Consider the following 17,500-nt stretch of genomic DNA (forward strand, 5'->3'; position numbering starts at 1 on the left):
CTATGGTTGTCAACTTATTTTGTACGGCTATACCAGCCTGGCAACGCCCGATCTCGTCTGATCTCGGAAGCTAAGCATGGTCGGGCCTGGTTAGTACTTGGATGGGAGACCGCCTGGGAATACCAGGTGCTGTATGCTCTTTTGCTCATTCACTTAGAAACTGAAATCTTGCAATATGCACAAGTAGTCCTTCATGAAAGGGGCTGGAAGCTGTTTTCATTTTGACACGAGAGAGAGAGAGACTACCTTGCATTGTCAATTGCTAAATCTGTATATGGATAAGTAGCCTATGGTTGTCAACTTATTTCGTACGGCCATACCAGCCTGGTAACGCCCGATCTCGTCTGATCTCGGAAGCTAAGCAGGGTCGGGCCTGGTTAGTACTTGGATGGGAGACCGCCTGGGAATACCAGGTGCTGTATGCTCTTTTGCTCATTCACTTAGAAACTGAAATCTTGCAATATGCACAAGTAGTCCTTCATGAAAGGGGCTGGAAGCTGTTTTCATTTTGACACGAGAGAGAGAGAGAGAAAGAGAGAGAGACCACCTTGCATTGTCAATTGCTAAATCTGTATATGGATAAGTAGCCTATGGTTGTCAACTTATTTCGTACGGCCATACCAGCCTGGCAACGCCCGATCTCGTCTGATCTCGGAAGCTAAGCAGGGTCGGGCCTGGTTAGTACTTGGATGGGAGACCGCCTGGGAATACCAGGTGCTGTATGCTCTTTTGCTCATTCACTTAGAAACTGAAATCTTGCAATATGCACAAGTAGTCCTTCATGAAAGGGGCTGGAAGCTGTTTTCATTTTGACACGAGAGAGAGAGAGAGAGAGAGAGAGAGAGAGACCACCTTGCATTGTCAATTGCTAAATCTGTATATGGATAAGTAGCCTATGGTTGTCAACTTATTTCGTACGGCCATACCAGCCTGGCAACGCCCGATCTCGTCTGATCTCGGAAGCTAAGCAGGGTCGGGCCTGGTTAGTACTTGGATGGGAGACCGCCTGGGAATACCAGGTGCTGTATGCTCATTCACTTAGAAACTGAAATCTTGCAATATGCACAAGTAGTCCTTCATGAAAGGGGCTGGAAGCTGTTTTCATTTTGACACGAGAGGGAGAGAGAGAGAGAGAGAGACCACCTTGCATTGTCAATTGCTAAATCTGTATATGGATAAGTAGCCTATGGTTGTCAACTTATTTCGTACGGCCATACCAGCCTGGCAACGCCCGATCTCGTCTGATCTCGGAAGCTAAGCAGGGTTGGGCCTGGTTAGTACTTGGATGGGAGACCGCCTGGGAATACCAGGTGCTGTATGCTCTTTTGCTCATTCACTTAGAAACTGAAATCTTGCAATATGCACAAGTAGTCCTTCATGAAAGGGGCTGGAAGCTGTTTTCATTTTGACACGAGAGAGAGAGAGAGAGAGAGAGAGAGAGACTACCTTGCATTGTCAATTGCTAAATCTGTATATGGATAAGTAGCCTATGGTTGTCAACTTATTTCGTACGGCCATACCAGCCTGGCAACGCCCGATCTCGTCTGATCTCGGAAGCTAAGCAGGGTCGGGCCTGGTTAGTACTTGGATGGGAGACCGCCTGGGAATACCAGGTGCCGTATGCTCTTTTGCTCATTCACTTAGAAACTGAAATCTTGCAATATGCACAAGTAGTCCTTCATGAAAGGGGCTGGAAGCTGTTTTCATTTTGACACGAGAGAGAGAGAGAGAGAGACCACCTTGCATTGTCAATTGCTAAATCTGTATATGGATAAGTAGTCTATGGTTGTCAACTTATTTCGTACGGCCATACCAGCCTGGCAACGCCCGATCTCGTCTGATCTCGGAAGCTAAGCAGGGTCGGGCCTGGTTAGTACTTGGATGGGAGACCGCCTGGGTATACCAGGTGCTGTATGCTCTTTTGCTCATTCACTAAGAAACTGAAATCTTGCAATATGCACAAGTAGTCCTTCATGAAAGGGGCTGGAAGCTGTTTTCATTTTGACACGAGAGAGAGAGAGAGAGAGACCACCTTGCATTGTCAATTGCTAAATCTGTATATGGATAAGTAGCCTATGGTTGTCAACTTATTTTGTACGGCCATACCAGCCTGGCAACGCCCGATCTCGTCTGATCTCGGAAGCTAAGCAGGGTCGGGCCTGGCTAGTAATTGGATGGGAGACCGCCTGGGAATACCAGGTGCTGTATGCTCTTTTGCTCATTCACTTAGAAACTGACATCTTGCAATATGCACAAGTAGTCCTTCATGAAAGGGGCTGGAAGCTGTTTTCATTTTGACACGAGAGAGAGAGAGAGAGAGACTACCTTGCATTGTCAATTGCTAAATCTGTATATGGATAAGTAGCCTATGGTTGTCAACTTATTTCGTACGGCCATACCAGCCTGGCAACGTCCGATCTCGTCTGATCTCGGAAGCTAAGCAGGGTCGGGCTGGTTAGTACTTGGATGGGAGACCGCCTGGGAATACCAGGTGCTGTATGCTCTTTTGCTCATTCACTTAGAAACTGAAATCTTGCAATATGCACAAGTAGTCCTTCATGAAAGGGGCTGGAAGCTGTTTTCATTTTGACACGAGAGAGAGAGAGACCACCTTGCATTGTCAATTGCTAAATCTGTATATGGATAAGTAGCCTATGGTTGTCAACTTATTTCGTACGGCCATACCAGCCTGGCAACGCCCGATCTCGTCTGATCTCGGAAGCTAAGCAGGGTCGGGCCTGGTTAGTACTTGGATGGGAGACCGCCTGGGAATACCAGGTGCTGTATGCTCTTTTGCTCATTCACTTAGAAACTGAAATCTTGCAATATGCACAAGTAGTCCTTCATGAAAGGGGCTGGAAGCTGTTTTCATTTTGACACGAGAGAGAGAGACTACCTTGCATTGTCAATTGCTAAATCTGTATATGGATAAGTAGCCTATGGTTGTCAACTTATTTCGTACGGCCATACCAGCCTGGCAACGCCCGATCTCGTCTGATCTCGGAAGCTAAGCAGGGTCGGGCCTGGTTAGTACTTGGATGGGAGACCGCCTGGGAATACCAGGTGCTGTATGCTCTTTTGCTCATTCACTTAGAAACTGAAATCTTGCAATATGCACAAGTAGTCCTTCATGAAAGGGGCTGGAAGCTGTTTTCATTTTGACACGAGAGAGAGAGAGACCACCTTGCATTGTCAATTGCTAAATCTGTATATGGATAAGTAGCCTATGGTTGTCAACTTATTTCGTACGGCCATACCAGCCTGGCAACGCCCGATCTCGTCTGATCTCGGAAGCTAAGCAGGGTCGGGCCTGGTTAGTACTTGGATGGGAGACCGCCTGGGAATACCAGGTGCTGTATGCTCTTTTGCTCATTCACTTAGAAACTGAAATCTTGCAATATGCACAAGTAGTCCTTCATGAAAGGGGCTGGAAGCTGTTTTCATTTTGACACGAGAGAGAGAGAGAGAGAGACCACCTTGCATTGTCAATTGCTAAATCTGTATATGGATAAGTAGCCTATGGTTGTCAACTTATTTTGTACGGCTATACCAGCCTGGCAACGCCTGATCTCGTCTGATCTCGGAAGCTAAGCATGGTCGGGCCTGGTTAGTACTTGGATGGGAGACCGCCTGGGAATACCAGGTGCTGTATGCTCTTTTGCTCATTCACTTAGAAACTGAAATCTTGCAATATGCACAAGTAGTCCTTCATGAAAGGGGCTGGAAGCTGTTTTCATTTTGACACGAGAGAGAGAGAGAGAGACCACCTTGCATTGTCAATTGCTAAATCTGTATATGGATAGGTAGCCTATGGTTGTCAACTTATTTCGTACGGCCATACCAGCCTGGCAACGCCCGATCTCGTCTGATCTCGGAAGCTAAGCAGGGTCGGGCCTGGTTAGTACTTGGATGGGAGACCGCCTGGGAATACCAGGTGCTGTATGCTCTTTTGCTCATTCACTTAGAAACTGACATCTTGCAATATGCACAAGTAGTCCTTCATGAAAGGGGCTGGAAGCTGTTTTCATTTTGACACGAGAGAGAGAGAGAGAGAGAGAGAGAGACCACCTTGCATTGTCAATTGCTAAATCTGTATATGGATAAGTAGCCTATGGTTGTCAACTTATTTCGTACGGCCATACCAGCCTGGCAACGCCCGATCTCGTCTGATCTCGGAAGCTAAGCAGGGTCGGGCCTGGTTAGTACTTGGATGGGAGACCGCCTGGGAATACCAGGTGCTGTATGCTCTTTTGCTCATTCACTTAGAAACTGAAATCTTGCAATATGCACAAGTAGTCCTTCATGAAAGGGGCTGGAAGCTGTTTTCATTTTGACACGAGAGAGAGAGACCACCTTGCATTGTCAATTGCTAAATCTGTATATGGATAAGTAGCCTATGGTTGTCAACTTATTTCGTACGGCCATACCAGCCTGGCAACGCCCGATCTCGTCTGATCTCGGAAGCTAAGCAGGGTCGGGCCTGGTTAGTACTTGGATGGGAGACCGCCTGGGAATACCAGGTGCTGTATGCTCTTTTGCTCATTCACTTAGAAACTGACATCTTGCAATATGCACAAGTAGTCCTTCATGAAAGGGGCTGGAAGCTGTTTTCATTTTGACACGAGAGAGAGAGAGAGAGAGAGAGAGAGAGAGACCACCTTGCATTGTCAATTGCTAAATCTGTATATGGATAAGTAGCCTATGGTTGTCAACTTATTTCGTACGGCCATACCAGCCTGGCAACGCCCGATCTCGTCTGATCTCGGAAGCTAAGCAGGGTCGGGCCTGGTTAGTACTTGGATGGGAGACCGCCTGGGAATACCAGGTGCTGTATGCTCTTTTGCTCATTCACTTAGAAACTGAAATCTTGCAATATGCACAAGTAGTCCTTCATGAAAGGGGCTGGAAGCTGTTTTCATTTTGACACGAGAGAGAGAGACTACCTTGCATTGTCAATTGCTAAATCTGTATATGGATAAGTAGCCTATGGTTGTCAACTTATTTCGTACGGCCATACCAGCCTGGCAACGCCCGATCTCGTCTGATCTCGGAAGCTAAGCAGGGTCGGGCCTGGTTAGTACTTGGATGGGAGACCGCCTGGGAATACCAGGTGCTGTATGCTCTTTTGCTCATTCACTTAGAAACTGAAATCTTGCAATATGCACAAGTAGTCCTTCATGAAAGGGGCTGGAAGCTGTTTTCATTTTGACACGAGAGAGAGAGAGAGAGAGAGAGAGAGACCACCTTGCATTGTCAATTGCTAAATCTGTATATGGATAAGTAGCCTATGGTTGTCAACTTATTTCGTACGGCCATACCAGCCTGGCAACGCCCGATCTCGTCTGATCTCGGAAGCTAAGCAGGGTCGGGCCTGGTTAGTACTTGGATGGGAGACCGCCTGGGAATACCAGGTGCTGTATGCTCATTCACTTAGAAACTGAAATCTTGCAATATGCACAAGTAGTCCTTCATGAAAGGGGCTGGAAGCTGTTTTCATTTTGACACGAGAGGGAGAGAGAGAGAGAGAGAGACCACCTTGCATTGTCAATTGCTAAATCTGTATATGGATAAGTAGCCTATGGTTGTCAACTTATTTCGTACGGCCATACCAGCCTGGCAACGCCCGATCTCGTCTGATCTCGGAAGCTAAGCAGGGTTGGGCCTGGTTAGTACTTGGATGGGAGACCGCCTGGGAATACCAGGTGCTGTATGCTCTTTTGCTCATTCACTTAGAAACTGAAATCTTGCAATATGCACAAGTAGTCCTTCATGAAAGGGGCTGGAAGCTGTTTTCATTTTGACACGAGAGAGAGAGAGAGAGAGAGAGAGAGAGACTACCTTGCATTGTCAATTGCTAAATCTGTATATGGATAAGTAGCCTATGGTTGTCAACTTATTTCGTACGGCCATACCAGCCTGGCAACGCCCGATCTCGTCTGATCTCGGAATTTAAGCAGGGTCGGGCCTGGTTAGTACTTGGATGGGAGACCGCCTGGGAATACCAGGTGCCGTATGCTCTTTTGCTCATTCACTTAGAAACTGAAATCTTGCAATATGCACAAGTAGTCCTTCATGAAAGGGGCTGGAAGCTGTTTTCATTTTGACACGAGAGAGAGAGAGAGAGAGACCACCTTGCATTGTCAATTGCTAAATCTGTATATGGATAAGTAGTCTATGGTTGTCAACTTATTTCGTACGGCCATACCAGCCTGGCAACGCCCGATCTCGTCTGATCTCGGAAGCTAAGCAGGGTCGGGCCTGGTTAGTACTTGGATGGGAGACCGCCTGGGTATACCAGGTGCTGTATGCTCTTTTGCTCATTCACTAAGAAACTGAAATCTTGCAATATGCACAAGTAGTCCTTCATGAAAGGGGCTGGAAGCTGTTTTCATTTTGACACGAGAGAGAGAGAGAGAGAGAGAGAGACCACCTTGCATTGTCAATTGCTAAATCTGTATATGGATAAGTAGCCTATGGTTGTCAACTTATTTCGTACGGCCATACCAGCCTGGCAACGCCTGATCTCGTCTGATCTCGGAAGCTAAGCAGGGTCGGGCCTGGTTAGTACTTGGATGGGAGACCGCCTGGGAATACCAGGTGCTGTATGCTCTTTTGCTCATTCACTTAGAAACTGAAATCTTGCAATATGCACAAGTAGTCCTTCATGAAAGGGGCTGGAAGCTGTTTTCATTTTGACACGAGAGAGAGAGAGAGACCACCTTGCATTGTCAATTGCTAAATCTGTATATGGATAAGTAGCCTATGGTTGTCAACTTATTTCGTACGGCCATACCAGCCTGGCAACGCCCGATCTCGTCTGATCTCGGAAGCTAAGCAGGGTCGGGCCTGGTTAGTACTTGGATGGGAGACCGCCTGGGAATACCAGGTGCTGTATGCTCTTTTGCTCATTCACTTAGAAACTGACATCTTGCAATATGCACAAGTAGTCCTTCATGAAAGGGGCTGGAAGCTGTTTTCATTTTGACACGAGAGAGAGAGAGAGAGAGAGAGAGAGAGACTACCTTGCATTGTCAATTGCTAAATCTGTATATGGATAAGTAGCCTATGGTTGTCAACTTATTTAGTACGGCCATACCAGCCTGGCAAAGCCCGATCTCGTCTGATCTCGGAAGCTAAGCAGGGTCGGGCCTGGTTAGTACTTGGATGGGAGACCGCCTGGGAATACCAGGTGCTGTATGCTCTTTTGCTCATTCACTTAGAAACTGACATCTTGCAATATGCACAAGTAGTCCTTCATGAAAGGGGCTGGAAGCTGTTTTCATTTTGACACGAGAGAGAGAGAGAGAGAGAGACTACCTTGCATTGTCAATTGCTAAATCTGTATATGGATAAGTAGCCTATGGTTGTCAACGTATTTTGTACGGCCATACCAGCCTGGCAACGCCCGATCTCGTCTGATCTCGGAAGCTAAGCAGGGTCGGGCCTGGTTAGTACTTGGATGGGAGACCGCCTGGGAATACCAGGTGCTGTATGCTCTTTTGCTCATTCACTTAGAAACTGACATCTTGCAATATGCACAAGTAGTCCTTCATGAAAGGGGCTGGAAGCTGTTTTCATTTTGACACGAGAGAGAGAGAGAGAGAGACCACCTTGCATTGTCAATTGCTAAATCTGTATATGGATAAGTAGCCTATGGTTGTCAACTTATTTTGTACGGCCATACCAGCCTGGCAACGCCCGATCTCGTCTGATCTCGGAAGCTAAGCAGGGTCGGGCCTGGCTAGTAATTGGATGGGAGACCGCCTGGGAATACCAGGTGCTGTATGCTCTTTTGCTCATTCACTTAGAAACTGACATCTTGCAATATGCACAAGTAGTCCTTCATGAAAGGGGCTGGAAGCTGTTTTCATTTTGACACGAGAGAGAGAGAGAGAGAGACTACCTTGCATTGTCAATTGCTAAATCTGTATATGGATAAGTAGCCTATGGTTGTCAACTTATTTCGTACGGCCATACCAGCCTGGCAACGTCCGATCTCGTCTGATCTCGGAAGCTAAGCAGGGTCGGGCTGGTTAGTACTTGGATGGGAGACCGCCTGGGAATACCAGGTGCTGTATGCTCTTTTGCTCATTCACTTAGAAACTGAAATCTTGCAATATGCACAAGTAGTCCTTCATGAAAGGGGCTGGAAGCTGTTTTCATTTTGACACGAGAGAGAGAGAGACCACCTTGCATTGTCAATTGCTAAATCTGTATATGGATAAGAAGCCTATGGTTGTCAACTTATTTTGTACGGCCATACCAGCCTGGCAACGCCCGATCTCGTCTGATCTCGGAAGCTAAGCAGGGTCGGGCCTGGCTAGTAATTGGATGGGAGACCGCCTGGGAATACCAGGTGCTGTATGCTCTTTTGCTCATTCACTTAGAAACTGACATCTTGCAATATGCACAAGTAGTCCTTCATGAAAGGGGCTGGAAGCTGTTTTCATTTTGACACGAGAGAGAGAGAGAGACTACCTTGCATTGTCAATTGCTAAATCTGTATATGGATAAGTAGCCTATGGTTGTCAACTTATTTCGTACGGCCATACCAGCCTGGCAACGTCCGATCTCGTCTGATCTCGGAAGCTAAGCAGGGTCGGGCTGGTTAGTACTTGGATGGGAGACCGCCTGGGAATACCAGGTGCTGTATGCTCTTTTGCTCATTCACTTAGAAACTGAAATCTTGCAATATGCACAAGTAGTCCTTCATGAAAGGGGCTGGAAGCTGTTTTCATTTTGACACGAGAGAGAGAGAGACCACCTTGCATTGTCAATTGCTAAATCTGTATATGGATAAGTAGCCTATGGTTGTCAACTTATTTCGTACGGCCATACCAGCCTGGCAACGCCCGATCTCGTCTGATCTCGGAAGCTAAGCAGGGTCGGGCCTGGTTAGTACTTGGATGGGAGACCGCCTGGGAATACCAGGTGCTGTATGCTCTTTTGCTCATTCACTTAGAAACTGAAATCTTGCAATATGCACAAGTAGTCCTTCATGAAAGGGGCTGGAAGCTGTTTTCATTTTGACACGAGAGAGAGAGACTACCTTGCATTGTCAATTGCTAAATCTGTATATGGATAAGTAGCCTATGGTTGTCAACTTATTTCGTACGGCCATACCAGCCTGGCAACGCCCGATCTCGTCTGATCTCGGAAGCTAAGCAGGGTCGGGCCTGGTTAGTACTTGGATGGGAGACCGCCTGGGAATACCAGGTGCTGTATGCTCTTTTGCTCATTCACTTAGAAACTGAAATCTTGCAATATGCACAAGTAGTCCTTCATGAAAGGGGCTGGAAGCTGTTTTCATTTTGACACGAGAGAGAGACCACCTTGCATTGTCAATTGCTAAATCTGTATATGGATAAGTAGCCTATGGTTGTCAACTTATTTCGTACGGCCATACCAGCCTGGCAACGCCCGATCTCGTCTGATCTCGGAAGCTAAGCAGGGTCGGGCCTGGTTAGTACTTGGATGGGAGACCGCCTGGGAATACCAGGTGCTGTATGCTCTTTTGCTCATTCACTTAGAAACTGAAATCTTGCAATATGCACAAGTAGTCCTTCATGAAAGGGGCTGGAAGCTGTTTTCATTTTGACACGAGAGAGAGAGAGAGAGAGAGAGACCACCTTGCATTGTCAATTGCTAAATCTGTATATGGATAAGTAGCCTATGGTTGTCAACTTATTTTGTACGGCTATACCAGCCTGGCAACGCCCGATCTCGTCTGATCTCGGAAGCTAAGCATGGTCGGGCCTGGTTAGTACTTGGATGGGAGACCGCCTGGGAATACCAGGTGCTGTATGCTCTTTTGCTCATTCACTTAGAAACTGAAATCTTGCAATATGCACAAGTAGTCCTTCATGAAAGGGGCTGGAAGCTGTTTTCATTTTGACACGAGAGAGAGAGAGAGAGAGACTACCTTGCATTGTCAATTGCTAAATCTGTATATGGATAAGTAGCCTATGGTTGTCAACTTATTTCGTACGGCCATACCAGCCTGGCAACGTCCGATCTCGTCTGATCTCGGAAGCTAAGCAGGGTCGGGCTGGTTAGTACTTGGATGGGAGACCGCCTGGGAATACCAGGTGCTGTATGCTCTTTTGCTCATTCACTTAGAAACTGAAATCTTGCAATATGCACAAGTAGTCCTTCATGAAAGGGGCTGGAAGCTGTTTTCATTTTGACACGAGAGAGAGAGAGACCACCTTGCATTGTCAATTGCTAAATCTGTATATGGATAAGTAGCCTATGGTTGTCAACTTATTTCGTACGGCCATACCAGCCTGGCAACGCCCGATCTCGTCTGATCTCGGAAGCTAAGCAGGGTCGGGCCTGGTTAGTACTTGGATGGGAGACCGCCTGGGAATACCAGGTGCTGTATGCTCTTTTGCTCATTCACTTAGAAACTGAAATCTTGCAATATGCACAAGTAGTCCTTCATGAAAGGGGCTGGAAGCTGTTTTCATTTTGACACGAGAGAGAGAGACTACCTTGCATTGTCAATTGCTAAATCTGTATATGGATAAGTAGCCTATGGTTGTCAACTTATTTCGTACGGCCATACCAGCCTGGCAACGCCCGATCTCGTCTGATCTCGGAAGCTAAGCAGGGTCGGGCCTGGTTAGTACTTGGATGGGAGACCGCCTGGGAATACCAGGTGCTGTATGCTCTTTTGCTCATTCACTTAGAAACTGAAATCTTGCAATATGCACAAGTAGTCCTTCATGAAAGGGGCTGGAAGCTGTTTTCATTTTGACACGAGAGAGAGAGAGACCACCTTGCATTGTCAATTGCTAAATCTGTATATGGATAAGTAGCCTATGGTTGTCAACTTATTTCGTACGGCCATACCAGCCTGGCAACGCCCGATCTCGTCTGATCTCGGAAGCTAAGCAGGGTCGGGCCTGGTTAGTACTTGGATGGGAGACCGCCTGGGAATACCAGGTGCTGTATGCTCTTTTGCTCATTCACTTAGAAACTGAAATCTTGCAATATGCACAAGTAGTCCTTCATGAAAGGGGCTGGAAGCTGTTTTCATTTTGACACGAGAGAGAGAGAGACCACCTTGCATTGTCAATTGCTAAATCTGTATATGGATAAGTAGCCTATGGTTGTCAACTTATTTCGTACGGCCATACCAGCCTGGCAACGCCCGATCTCGTCTGATCTCGGAAGCTAAGCAGGGTCGGGCCTGGTTAGTACTTGGATGGGAGACCGCCTGGGAATACCAGGTGCTGTATGCTCTTTTGCTCATTCACTTAGAAACTGAAATCTTGCAATATGCACAAGTAGTCCTTCATGAAAGGGGCTGGAAGCTGTTTTCATTTTGACACGAGAGAGAGAGACTACCTTGCATTGTCAATTGCTAAATCTGTATATGGATAAGTAGCCTATGGTTGTCAACTTATTTCGTACGGCCATACCAGCCTGGCAACGCCCGATCTCGTCTGATCTCGGAAGCTAAGCAGGGTCGGGCCTGGTTAGTACTTGGATGGGAGACCGCCTGGGAATACCAGGTGCTGTATGCTCTTTTGCTCATTCACTTAGAAACTGAAATCTTGCAATATGCACAAGTAGTCCTTCATGAAAGGGGCTGGAAGCTGTTTTCATTTTGACACGAGAGAGAGACCACCTTGCATTGTCAATTGCTAAATCTGTATATGGATAAGTAGCCTATGGTTGTCAACTTATTTCGTACGGCCATACCAGCCTGGCAACGCCCGATCTCGTCTGATCTCGGAAGCTAAGCAGGGTCGGGCCTGGTTAGTACTTGGATGGGAGACCGCCTGGGAATACCAGGTGCTGTATGCTCTTTTGCTCATTCACTTAGAAACTGAAATCTTGCAATATGCACAAGTAGTCCTTCATGAAAGGGGCTGGAAGCTGTTTTCATTTTGACACGAGAGAGAGAGAGAGAGAGAGAGACCACCTTGCATTGTCAATTGCTAAATCTGTATATGGATAAGTAGCCTATGGTTGTCAACTTATTTTGTACGGCTATACCAGCCTGGCAACGCCCGATCTCGTCTGATCTCGGAAGCTAAGCATGGTCGGGCCTGGTTAGTACTTGGATGGGAGACCGCCTGGGAATACCAGGTGCTGTATGCTCTTTTGCTCATTCACTTAGAAACTGACATCTTGAGAGAGACTACCTTGCATTGTCAATTGCTAAATCTGTATATGGATAAGTAGCCTATGGTTGTCAACTTATTTCGTACGGCCATACCAGCCTGGCAACGCCCGATCTCGTCTGATCTCGGAAGCTAAGCAGGGTCGGGCCTGGTTAGTACTTGGATGGGAGACCGCCTGGGAATACCAGGTGCTGTATGCTCTTTTGCTCATTCACTTAGAAACTGAAATCTTGCAATATGCACAAGTAGTCCTTCATGAAAGGGGCTGGAAGCTGTTTTCATTTTGACACGAGAGAGAGAGAGAGAGAGAGAGAGAGACCACCTTGCATTGTCAATTGCTAAATCTGTATATGGATAAGTAGCCTATGGTTGTCAACTTATTTCGTACGGCCATACCAGCCTGGCAACGCCCGATCTCGTCTGATCTCGGAAGCTAAGCAGGGTCGGGCCTGGTTAGTACTTGGATGGGAGACCGCCTGGGAATACCAGGTGCTGTATGCTCATTCACTTAGAAACTGAAATCTTGCAATATGCACAAGTAGTCCTTCATGAAAGGGGCTGGAAGCTGTTTTCATTTTGACACGAGAGGGAGAGAGAGAGAGAGAGAGACCACCTTGCATTGTCAATTGCTAAATCTGTATATGGATAAGTAGCCTATGGTTGTCAACTTATTTCGTACGGCCATACCAGCCTGGCAACGCCCGATCTCGTCTGATCTCGGAAGCTAAGCAGGGTTGGGCCTGGTTAGTACTTGGATGGGAGACCGCCTGGGAATACCAGGTGCTGTATGCTCTTTTGCTCATTCACTTAGAAACTGAAATCTTGCAATATGCACAAGTAGTCCTTCATGAAAGGGGCTGGAAGCTGTTTTCATTTTGACACGAGAGAGAGAGAGAGAGAGAGAGAGAGAGACTACCTTGCATTGTCAATTGCTAAATCTGTACATGGATAAGTAGCCTATGGTTGTCAACTTATTTCGTACGGCCATACCAGCCTGGCAACGCCCGATCTCGTCTGATCTCGGAAGCTAAGCAGGGTCGGGCCTGGTTAGTACTTGGATGGGAGACCGCCTGGGAATACCAGGTGCCGTATGCTCTTTTGCTCATTCACTTAGAAACTGAAATCTTGCAATATGCACAAGTAGTCCTTCATGAAAGGGGCTGGAAGCTGTTTTCATTTTGACACGAGAGAGAGAGAGAGAGAGACCACCTTGCATTGTCAATTGCTAAATCTGTATATGGATAAGTAGTCTATGGTTGTCAACTTATTTCGTACGGCCATACCAGCCTGGCAACGCCCGATCTCGTCTGATCTCGGAAGCTAAGCAGGGTCGGGCCTGGTTAGTACTTGGATGGGAGACCGCCTGGGTATACCAGGTGCTGTATGCTCTTTTGCTCATTCACTAAGAAACTGAAATCTTGCAATATGCACAAGTAGTCCTTCATGAAAGGGGCTGGAAGCTGTTTTCATTTTGACACGAGAGAGAGAGAGAGAGAGAGAGAGAGACCACCTTGCATTGTCAATTGCTAAATCTGTATATGGATAAGTAGCCTATGGTTGTCAACTTATTTCGTACGGCCATACCAGCCTGGCAACGCCTGATCTCGTCTGATCTCGGAAGCTAAGCAGGGTCGGGCCTGGTTAGTACTTGGATGGGAGACCGCCTGGGAATACCAGGTGCTGTATGCTCTTTTGCTCATTCACTTAGAAACTGAAATCTTGCAATATGCACAAGTAGTCCTTCATGAAAGGGGCTGGAAGCTGTTTTCATTTTGACACGAGAGAGAGAGAGAGACCACCTTGCATTGTCAATTGCTAAATCTGTATATGGATAAGTAGCCTATGGTTGTCAACTTATTTCGTACGGCCATACCAGCCTGGCAACGCCCGATCTCGTCTGATCTCGGAAGCTAAGCAGGGTCGGGCCTGGTTAGTACTTGGATGGGAGACCGCCTGGGAATACCAGGTGCTGTATGCTCTTTTGCTCATTCACTTAGAAACTGACATCTTGCAATATGCACAAGTAGTCCTTCATGAAAGGGGCTGGAAGCTGTTTTCATTTTGACACGAGAGAGAGAGAGAGAGAGAGAGAGAGAGAGAGACTACCTTGCATTGTCAATTGCTAAATCTGTATATGGATAAGTAGCCTATGGTTGTCAACTTATTTCGTACGGCCATACCAGCCTGGCAACGCCTGATCTCGTCTGATCTCGGAAGCTAAGCAGGGTCGGGCCTGGTTAGTACTTGGATGGGAGACCGCCTGGGAATACCAGGTGCTGTATGCTCTTTTGCTCATTCACTTAGAAACTGAAATCTTGCAATATGCACAAGTAGTCCTTCATGAAAGGGGCTGGAAGCTGTTTTCATTTTGACACGAGAGAGAGAGAGAGACCACCTTGCATTGTCAATTGCTAAATCTGTATATGGATAAGTAGCCTATGGTTGTCAACTTATTTCGTACGGCCATACCAGCCTGGCAACGCCCGATCTCGTCTGATCTCGGAAGCTAAGCAGGGTCGGGCCTGGTTAGTACTTGGATGGGAGACCGCCTGGGAATACCAGGTGCTGTATGCTCTTTTGCTCATTCACTTAGAAACTGACATCTTGCAATATGCACAAGTAGTCCTTCATGAAAGGGGCTGGAAGCTGTTTTCATTTTGACACGAGAGAGAGAGAGAGAGAGAGAGAGAGAGACTACCTTGCATTGTCAATTGCTAAATCTGTATATGGATAAGTAGCCTATGGTTGTCAACTTATTTAGTACGGCCATACCAGCCTGGCAACGCCCGATCTCGTCTGATCTCGGAAGCTAAGCAGGGTCGGGCCTGGTTAGTACTTGGATGGGAGACCGCCTGGGAATACCAGGTGCTGTATGCTCTTTTGCTCATTCACTTAGAAACTGACATCTTGCAATATGCACAAGTAGTCCTTCATGAAAGGGGCTGGAAGCTGTTTTCATTTTGACACGAGAGAGAGAGAGAGAGAGAGACTACCTTGCATTGTCAATTGCTAAATCTGTATATGGATAAGTAGCCTATGGTTGTCAACGTATTTTGTACGGCCATACCAGCCTGGCAACGCCCGATCTCGTCTGATCTCGGAAGCTAAGCAGGGTCGGGCCTGGTTAGTACTTGGATGGGAGACCGCCTGGGAATACCAGGTGCTGTATGCTCTTTTGCTCATTCACTTAGAAACTGACATCTTGCAATATGCACAAGTAGTCCTTCATGAAAGGGGCTGGAAGCTGTTTTCATTTTGACACGAGAGAGAGAGAGAGACCACCTTGCATTGTCAATTGCTAAATCTGTATATGGATAAGTAGCCTATGGTTGTCAACTTATTTTGTACGGCCATACCAGCCTGGCAACGCCCGATCTCGTCTGATCTCGGAAGCTAAGCAGGGTCGGGCCTGGCTAGTAATTGGATGGGAGACCGCCTGGGAATACCAGGTGCTGTATGCTCTTTTGCTCATTCACTTAGAAACTGACATCTTGCAATATGCACAAGTAGTCCTTCATGAAAGGGGCTGGAAGCTGTTTTCATTTTGACACGAGAGAGAGAGAGAGAGAGACTACCTTGCATTGTCAATTGCTAAATCTGTATATGGATAAGTAGCCTATGGTTGTCAACTTATTTCGTACGGCCATACCAGCCTGGCAACGTCCGATCTCGTCTGATCTCGGAAGCTAAGCAGGGTCGGGCTGGTTAGTACTTGGATGGGAGACCGCCTGGGAATACCAGGTGCTGTATGCTCTTTTGCTCATTCACTTAGAAACTGAAATCTTGCAATATGCACAAGTAGTCCTTCATGAAAGGGGCTGGAAGCTGTTTTCATTTTGACACGAGAGAGAGAGAGACCACCTTGCATTGTCAATTGCTAAATCTGTATATGGATAAGTAGCCTATGGTTGTCAACTTATTTCGTACGGCCATACCAGCCTGGCAACGCCCGATCTCGTCTGATCTCGGAAGCTAAGCAGGGTCGGGCCTGGTTAGTACTTGGATGGGAGACCGCCTGGGAATACCAGGTGCTGTATGCTCTTTTGCTCATTCACTTAGAAACTGAAATCTTGCAATATGCACAAGTAGTCCTTCATGAAAGGGGCTGGAAGCTGTTTTCATTTTGACACGAGAGAGAGAGACTACCTTGCATTGTCAATTGCTAAATCTGTATATGGATAAGTAGCCTATGGTTGTCAACTTATTTCGTACGGCCATACCAGCCTGGCAACGCCCGATCTCGTCTGATCTCGGAAGCTAAGCAGGGTCGGGCCTGGTTAGTACTTGGATGGGAGACCGCCTGGGAATACCAGGTGCTGTATGCTCTTTTGCTCATTCACTTAGAAACTGAAATCTTCCAATATGCACAAGTAGTCCTTCATGAAAGGGGCTGGAAGCTGTTTTCATTTTGACACGAGAGAGAGAGAGACCACCTTGCATTGTCAATTGCTAAATCTGTATATGGATAAGTAGCCTATGGTTGTCAACTTATTTAGTACGGCCATACCAGCCTGGCAACGCCCGATCTCGTCTGATCTCGGAAGCTAAGCAGGGTCGGGCCTGGTTAGTACTTGGATGGGAGACCGCCTGGGAATACCAGGTGCTGTATGCTCTTTTGCTCATTCACTTAGAAACTGAAATCTTGCAATATGCACAAGTAGTCCTTCATGAAAGGGGCTGGAAGCTGTTTTCATTTTGACACGAGAGAGAGAGAGAGAGAGAGAGACCACCTTGCATTGTCAATTGCTAAATCTGTATATGGATAAGTAGCCTATGGTTGTCAACTTATTTTGTACGGCTATACCAGCCTGGCAACGCCCGATCTCGTCTGATCTCGGAAGCTAAGCATGGTCGGGCCTGGTTAGTACTTGGATGGGAGACCGCCTGGGAATACCAGGTGCTGTATGCTCTTTTGCTCATTCACTTAGAAACTGAAATCTTGCAATATGCACAAGTAGTCCTTCATGAAAGGGGCTGGAAGCTGTTTTCATTTTGACACGAGAGAGAGAGAGAGAGACCACCTTGCATTGTCAATTGCTAAATCTGTATATGGATAAGTAGCCTATGGTTGTCAACTTATTTCGTACGGCCATACCAGCCTGGCAACGCCCGATCTCGTCTGATCTCGGAAGCTAAGCAGGGTCGGGCCTGGTTAGTACTTGGATGGGAGACCGCCTGGGAATACCAGGTGCTGTATGCTCTTTTGCTCATTCACTTAGAAACTGACATCTTGCAATATGCACAAGTAGTCCTTCATGAAAGGGGCTGGAAGCTGTTTTCATTTTGACACGAGAGAGAGAGAGAGAGAGAGAGAGAGAGACCACCTTGCATTGTCAATTGCTAAATCTGTATATGGATAAGTAGCC

The 17,500-nt window shown here is 46.9% G+C and overlaps 45 non-coding genes and 15 pseudogenes across 45 annotated transcripts; all 60 read left to right on the forward strand.

The window, feature by feature from the left end:
• The first annotated feature begins 19 nt into the window (after positions 1 to 19).
• LOC146241572 (5S ribosomal RNA) lies at positions 20 to 138 on the forward strand (annotated as a pseudogene).
• A 168-nt stretch (positions 139 to 306) lies between these two features.
• LOC146241573 (5S ribosomal RNA) lies at positions 307 to 425 on the forward strand. The gene has a single exon (XR_014739766.1). It is a non-coding gene; the product is annotated as a 5S ribosomal RNA (ribosomal RNA).
• A 182-nt stretch (positions 426 to 607) lies between these two features.
• LOC146241574 (5S ribosomal RNA) lies at positions 608 to 726 on the forward strand. The gene has a single exon (XR_014736779.1). It is a non-coding gene; the product is annotated as a 5S ribosomal RNA (ribosomal RNA).
• A 186-nt stretch (positions 727 to 912) lies between these two features.
• On the forward strand, positions 913 to 1,031 carry LOC146241575 (5S ribosomal RNA). The gene has a single exon (XR_014736780.1). It is a non-coding gene; the product is annotated as a 5S ribosomal RNA (ribosomal RNA).
• Positions 1,032 to 1,203: 172 nt separating this feature from the next.
• Positions 1,204 to 1,322, forward strand: LOC146241576 (5S ribosomal RNA). Its single transcript, XR_014737172.1, has one exon. It is a non-coding gene; the product is annotated as a 5S ribosomal RNA (ribosomal RNA).
• Positions 1,323 to 1,506: 184 nt separating this feature from the next.
• Positions 1,507 to 1,625, forward strand: LOC146241577 (5S ribosomal RNA). Its single transcript, XR_014736280.1, has one exon. It is a non-coding gene; the product is annotated as a 5S ribosomal RNA (ribosomal RNA).
• A 174-nt stretch (positions 1,626 to 1,799) lies between these two features.
• Positions 1,800 to 1,918, forward strand: LOC146241578 (5S ribosomal RNA). The gene has a single exon (XR_014734938.1). It is a non-coding gene; the product is annotated as a 5S ribosomal RNA (ribosomal RNA).
• Positions 1,919 to 2,092: 174 nt separating this feature from the next.
• LOC146241579 (5S ribosomal RNA) lies at positions 2,093 to 2,211 on the forward strand (annotated as a pseudogene).
• Positions 2,212 to 2,385: 174 nt separating this feature from the next.
• LOC146241580 (5S ribosomal RNA) lies at positions 2,386 to 2,503 on the forward strand (annotated as a pseudogene).
• A 168-nt stretch (positions 2,504 to 2,671) lies between these two features.
• Positions 2,672 to 2,790, forward strand: LOC146241581 (5S ribosomal RNA). The gene has a single exon (XR_014736781.1). It is a non-coding gene; the product is annotated as a 5S ribosomal RNA (ribosomal RNA).
• Positions 2,791 to 2,956: 166 nt separating this feature from the next.
• On the forward strand, positions 2,957 to 3,075 carry LOC146241582 (5S ribosomal RNA). The gene has a single exon (XR_014736783.1). It is a non-coding gene; the product is annotated as a 5S ribosomal RNA (ribosomal RNA).
• Positions 3,076 to 3,243: 168 nt separating this feature from the next.
• On the forward strand, positions 3,244 to 3,362 carry LOC146241583 (5S ribosomal RNA). The gene has a single exon (XR_014736784.1). It is a non-coding gene; the product is annotated as a 5S ribosomal RNA (ribosomal RNA).
• Positions 3,363 to 3,536: 174 nt separating this feature from the next.
• LOC146241584 (5S ribosomal RNA) lies at positions 3,537 to 3,655 on the forward strand (annotated as a pseudogene).
• Positions 3,656 to 3,827: 172 nt separating this feature from the next.
• Positions 3,828 to 3,946, forward strand: LOC146241585 (5S ribosomal RNA). Its single transcript, XR_014736785.1, has one exon. It is a non-coding gene; the product is annotated as a 5S ribosomal RNA (ribosomal RNA).
• Positions 3,947 to 4,128: 182 nt separating this feature from the next.
• On the forward strand, positions 4,129 to 4,247 carry LOC146241586 (5S ribosomal RNA). Its single transcript, XR_014736786.1, has one exon. It is a non-coding gene; the product is annotated as a 5S ribosomal RNA (ribosomal RNA).
• Positions 4,248 to 4,413: 166 nt separating this feature from the next.
• LOC146241587 (5S ribosomal RNA) lies at positions 4,414 to 4,532 on the forward strand. The gene has a single exon (XR_014736787.1). It is a non-coding gene; the product is annotated as a 5S ribosomal RNA (ribosomal RNA).
• A 186-nt stretch (positions 4,533 to 4,718) lies between these two features.
• Positions 4,719 to 4,837, forward strand: LOC146241588 (5S ribosomal RNA). The gene has a single exon (XR_014736789.1). It is a non-coding gene; the product is annotated as a 5S ribosomal RNA (ribosomal RNA).
• Positions 4,838 to 5,003: 166 nt separating this feature from the next.
• On the forward strand, positions 5,004 to 5,122 carry LOC146241589 (5S ribosomal RNA). The gene has a single exon (XR_014736790.1). It is a non-coding gene; the product is annotated as a 5S ribosomal RNA (ribosomal RNA).
• Positions 5,123 to 5,304: 182 nt separating this feature from the next.
• Positions 5,305 to 5,423, forward strand: LOC146241590 (5S ribosomal RNA). The gene has a single exon (XR_014736791.1). It is a non-coding gene; the product is annotated as a 5S ribosomal RNA (ribosomal RNA).
• Positions 5,424 to 5,595: 172 nt separating this feature from the next.
• LOC146241591 (5S ribosomal RNA) lies at positions 5,596 to 5,714 on the forward strand. Its single transcript, XR_014737186.1, has one exon. It is a non-coding gene; the product is annotated as a 5S ribosomal RNA (ribosomal RNA).
• A 184-nt stretch (positions 5,715 to 5,898) lies between these two features.
• On the forward strand, positions 5,899 to 6,017 carry LOC146241592 (5S ribosomal RNA). Its single transcript, XR_014739848.1, has one exon. It is a non-coding gene; the product is annotated as a 5S ribosomal RNA (ribosomal RNA).
• A 174-nt stretch (positions 6,018 to 6,191) lies between these two features.
• Positions 6,192 to 6,310, forward strand: LOC146241593 (5S ribosomal RNA). The gene has a single exon (XR_014734939.1). It is a non-coding gene; the product is annotated as a 5S ribosomal RNA (ribosomal RNA).
• Positions 6,311 to 6,490: 180 nt separating this feature from the next.
• LOC146241594 (5S ribosomal RNA) lies at positions 6,491 to 6,609 on the forward strand. The gene has a single exon (XR_014740022.1). It is a non-coding gene; the product is annotated as a 5S ribosomal RNA (ribosomal RNA).
• Positions 6,610 to 6,779: 170 nt separating this feature from the next.
• Positions 6,780 to 6,898, forward strand: LOC146241595 (5S ribosomal RNA). Its single transcript, XR_014736792.1, has one exon. It is a non-coding gene; the product is annotated as a 5S ribosomal RNA (ribosomal RNA).
• A 184-nt stretch (positions 6,899 to 7,082) lies between these two features.
• On the forward strand, positions 7,083 to 7,201 carry LOC146241596 (5S ribosomal RNA; annotated as a pseudogene).
• Positions 7,202 to 7,377: 176 nt separating this feature from the next.
• Positions 7,378 to 7,496, forward strand: LOC146241597 (5S ribosomal RNA). Its single transcript, XR_014739662.1, has one exon. It is a non-coding gene; the product is annotated as a 5S ribosomal RNA (ribosomal RNA).
• Positions 7,497 to 7,670: 174 nt separating this feature from the next.
• LOC146241598 (5S ribosomal RNA) lies at positions 7,671 to 7,789 on the forward strand (annotated as a pseudogene).
• A 174-nt stretch (positions 7,790 to 7,963) lies between these two features.
• Positions 7,964 to 8,081, forward strand: LOC146241599 (5S ribosomal RNA; annotated as a pseudogene).
• A 168-nt stretch (positions 8,082 to 8,249) lies between these two features.
• On the forward strand, positions 8,250 to 8,368 carry LOC146241600 (5S ribosomal RNA; annotated as a pseudogene).
• A 170-nt stretch (positions 8,369 to 8,538) lies between these two features.
• Positions 8,539 to 8,656, forward strand: LOC146241601 (5S ribosomal RNA; annotated as a pseudogene).
• A 168-nt stretch (positions 8,657 to 8,824) lies between these two features.
• Positions 8,825 to 8,943, forward strand: LOC146241602 (5S ribosomal RNA). The gene has a single exon (XR_014736793.1). It is a non-coding gene; the product is annotated as a 5S ribosomal RNA (ribosomal RNA).
• Positions 8,944 to 9,109: 166 nt separating this feature from the next.
• Positions 9,110 to 9,228, forward strand: LOC146241603 (5S ribosomal RNA). Its single transcript, XR_014736795.1, has one exon. It is a non-coding gene; the product is annotated as a 5S ribosomal RNA (ribosomal RNA).
• Positions 9,229 to 9,392: 164 nt separating this feature from the next.
• On the forward strand, positions 9,393 to 9,511 carry LOC146241604 (5S ribosomal RNA). The gene has a single exon (XR_014736796.1). It is a non-coding gene; the product is annotated as a 5S ribosomal RNA (ribosomal RNA).
• Positions 9,512 to 9,689: 178 nt separating this feature from the next.
• On the forward strand, positions 9,690 to 9,808 carry LOC146241605 (5S ribosomal RNA; annotated as a pseudogene).
• Positions 9,809 to 9,982: 174 nt separating this feature from the next.
• LOC146241606 (5S ribosomal RNA) lies at positions 9,983 to 10,100 on the forward strand (annotated as a pseudogene).
• Positions 10,101 to 10,268: 168 nt separating this feature from the next.
• LOC146241607 (5S ribosomal RNA) lies at positions 10,269 to 10,387 on the forward strand. Its single transcript, XR_014736797.1, has one exon. It is a non-coding gene; the product is annotated as a 5S ribosomal RNA (ribosomal RNA).
• Positions 10,388 to 10,553: 166 nt separating this feature from the next.
• LOC146241608 (5S ribosomal RNA) lies at positions 10,554 to 10,672 on the forward strand. The gene has a single exon (XR_014736798.1). It is a non-coding gene; the product is annotated as a 5S ribosomal RNA (ribosomal RNA).
• Positions 10,673 to 10,840: 168 nt separating this feature from the next.
• On the forward strand, positions 10,841 to 10,959 carry LOC146241609 (5S ribosomal RNA). Its single transcript, XR_014736800.1, has one exon. It is a non-coding gene; the product is annotated as a 5S ribosomal RNA (ribosomal RNA).
• A 168-nt stretch (positions 10,960 to 11,127) lies between these two features.
• On the forward strand, positions 11,128 to 11,246 carry LOC146241610 (5S ribosomal RNA). The gene has a single exon (XR_014736801.1). It is a non-coding gene; the product is annotated as a 5S ribosomal RNA (ribosomal RNA).
• Positions 11,247 to 11,412: 166 nt separating this feature from the next.
• Positions 11,413 to 11,531, forward strand: LOC146241611 (5S ribosomal RNA). The gene has a single exon (XR_014736802.1). It is a non-coding gene; the product is annotated as a 5S ribosomal RNA (ribosomal RNA).
• A 164-nt stretch (positions 11,532 to 11,695) lies between these two features.
• Positions 11,696 to 11,814, forward strand: LOC146241612 (5S ribosomal RNA). Its single transcript, XR_014736803.1, has one exon. It is a non-coding gene; the product is annotated as a 5S ribosomal RNA (ribosomal RNA).
• A 178-nt stretch (positions 11,815 to 11,992) lies between these two features.
• Positions 11,993 to 12,111, forward strand: LOC146241613 (5S ribosomal RNA; annotated as a pseudogene).
• Positions 12,112 to 12,215: 104 nt separating this feature from the next.
• On the forward strand, positions 12,216 to 12,334 carry LOC146241614 (5S ribosomal RNA). Its single transcript, XR_014736804.1, has one exon. It is a non-coding gene; the product is annotated as a 5S ribosomal RNA (ribosomal RNA).
• Positions 12,335 to 12,516: 182 nt separating this feature from the next.
• Positions 12,517 to 12,635, forward strand: LOC146241615 (5S ribosomal RNA). The gene has a single exon (XR_014736805.1). It is a non-coding gene; the product is annotated as a 5S ribosomal RNA (ribosomal RNA).
• Positions 12,636 to 12,807: 172 nt separating this feature from the next.
• On the forward strand, positions 12,808 to 12,926 carry LOC146241616 (5S ribosomal RNA). Its single transcript, XR_014737198.1, has one exon. It is a non-coding gene; the product is annotated as a 5S ribosomal RNA (ribosomal RNA).
• A 184-nt stretch (positions 12,927 to 13,110) lies between these two features.
• On the forward strand, positions 13,111 to 13,229 carry LOC146241617 (5S ribosomal RNA). Its single transcript, XR_014736293.1, has one exon. It is a non-coding gene; the product is annotated as a 5S ribosomal RNA (ribosomal RNA).
• A 174-nt stretch (positions 13,230 to 13,403) lies between these two features.
• LOC146241618 (5S ribosomal RNA) lies at positions 13,404 to 13,522 on the forward strand. The gene has a single exon (XR_014734940.1). It is a non-coding gene; the product is annotated as a 5S ribosomal RNA (ribosomal RNA).
• Positions 13,523 to 13,704: 182 nt separating this feature from the next.
• LOC146241619 (5S ribosomal RNA) lies at positions 13,705 to 13,823 on the forward strand. Its single transcript, XR_014740023.1, has one exon. It is a non-coding gene; the product is annotated as a 5S ribosomal RNA (ribosomal RNA).
• Positions 13,824 to 13,993: 170 nt separating this feature from the next.
• Positions 13,994 to 14,112, forward strand: LOC146241620 (5S ribosomal RNA). Its single transcript, XR_014736807.1, has one exon. It is a non-coding gene; the product is annotated as a 5S ribosomal RNA (ribosomal RNA).
• A 188-nt stretch (positions 14,113 to 14,300) lies between these two features.
• On the forward strand, positions 14,301 to 14,419 carry LOC146241621 (5S ribosomal RNA). Its single transcript, XR_014740024.1, has one exon. It is a non-coding gene; the product is annotated as a 5S ribosomal RNA (ribosomal RNA).
• Positions 14,420 to 14,589: 170 nt separating this feature from the next.
• LOC146241622 (5S ribosomal RNA) lies at positions 14,590 to 14,708 on the forward strand. Its single transcript, XR_014736808.1, has one exon. It is a non-coding gene; the product is annotated as a 5S ribosomal RNA (ribosomal RNA).
• Positions 14,709 to 14,892: 184 nt separating this feature from the next.
• Positions 14,893 to 15,011, forward strand: LOC146241623 (5S ribosomal RNA). The gene has a single exon (XR_014740335.1). It is a non-coding gene; the product is annotated as a 5S ribosomal RNA (ribosomal RNA).
• A 176-nt stretch (positions 15,012 to 15,187) lies between these two features.
• Positions 15,188 to 15,306, forward strand: LOC146241624 (5S ribosomal RNA). Its single transcript, XR_014739663.1, has one exon. It is a non-coding gene; the product is annotated as a 5S ribosomal RNA (ribosomal RNA).
• Positions 15,307 to 15,476: 170 nt separating this feature from the next.
• On the forward strand, positions 15,477 to 15,595 carry LOC146241625 (5S ribosomal RNA; annotated as a pseudogene).
• A 174-nt stretch (positions 15,596 to 15,769) lies between these two features.
• On the forward strand, positions 15,770 to 15,887 carry LOC146241626 (5S ribosomal RNA; annotated as a pseudogene).
• Positions 15,888 to 16,055: 168 nt separating this feature from the next.
• Positions 16,056 to 16,174, forward strand: LOC146241627 (5S ribosomal RNA). The gene has a single exon (XR_014736809.1). It is a non-coding gene; the product is annotated as a 5S ribosomal RNA (ribosomal RNA).
• Positions 16,175 to 16,340: 166 nt separating this feature from the next.
• LOC146241628 (5S ribosomal RNA) lies at positions 16,341 to 16,459 on the forward strand. The gene has a single exon (XR_014736811.1). It is a non-coding gene; the product is annotated as a 5S ribosomal RNA (ribosomal RNA).
• A 168-nt stretch (positions 16,460 to 16,627) lies between these two features.
• Positions 16,628 to 16,746, forward strand: LOC146241629 (5S ribosomal RNA). Its single transcript, XR_014740336.1, has one exon. It is a non-coding gene; the product is annotated as a 5S ribosomal RNA (ribosomal RNA).
• Positions 16,747 to 16,924: 178 nt separating this feature from the next.
• Positions 16,925 to 17,043, forward strand: LOC146241630 (5S ribosomal RNA; annotated as a pseudogene).
• A 172-nt stretch (positions 17,044 to 17,215) lies between these two features.
• LOC146241631 (5S ribosomal RNA) lies at positions 17,216 to 17,334 on the forward strand. Its single transcript, XR_014736812.1, has one exon. It is a non-coding gene; the product is annotated as a 5S ribosomal RNA (ribosomal RNA).
• Positions 17,335 to 17,500: the final 166 nt, after the last annotated feature.

The sequence above is a fragment of the Hypomesus nipponensis genome, chromosome 20 (genome assembly GCF_054491055.1).
Source record: "Hypomesus nipponensis isolate SF chromosome 20, ASM5449105v1, whole genome shotgun sequence".
Taxonomy (NCBI): Eukaryota; Metazoa; Chordata; class Actinopteri; order Osmeriformes; family Osmeridae; genus Hypomesus; species Hypomesus nipponensis.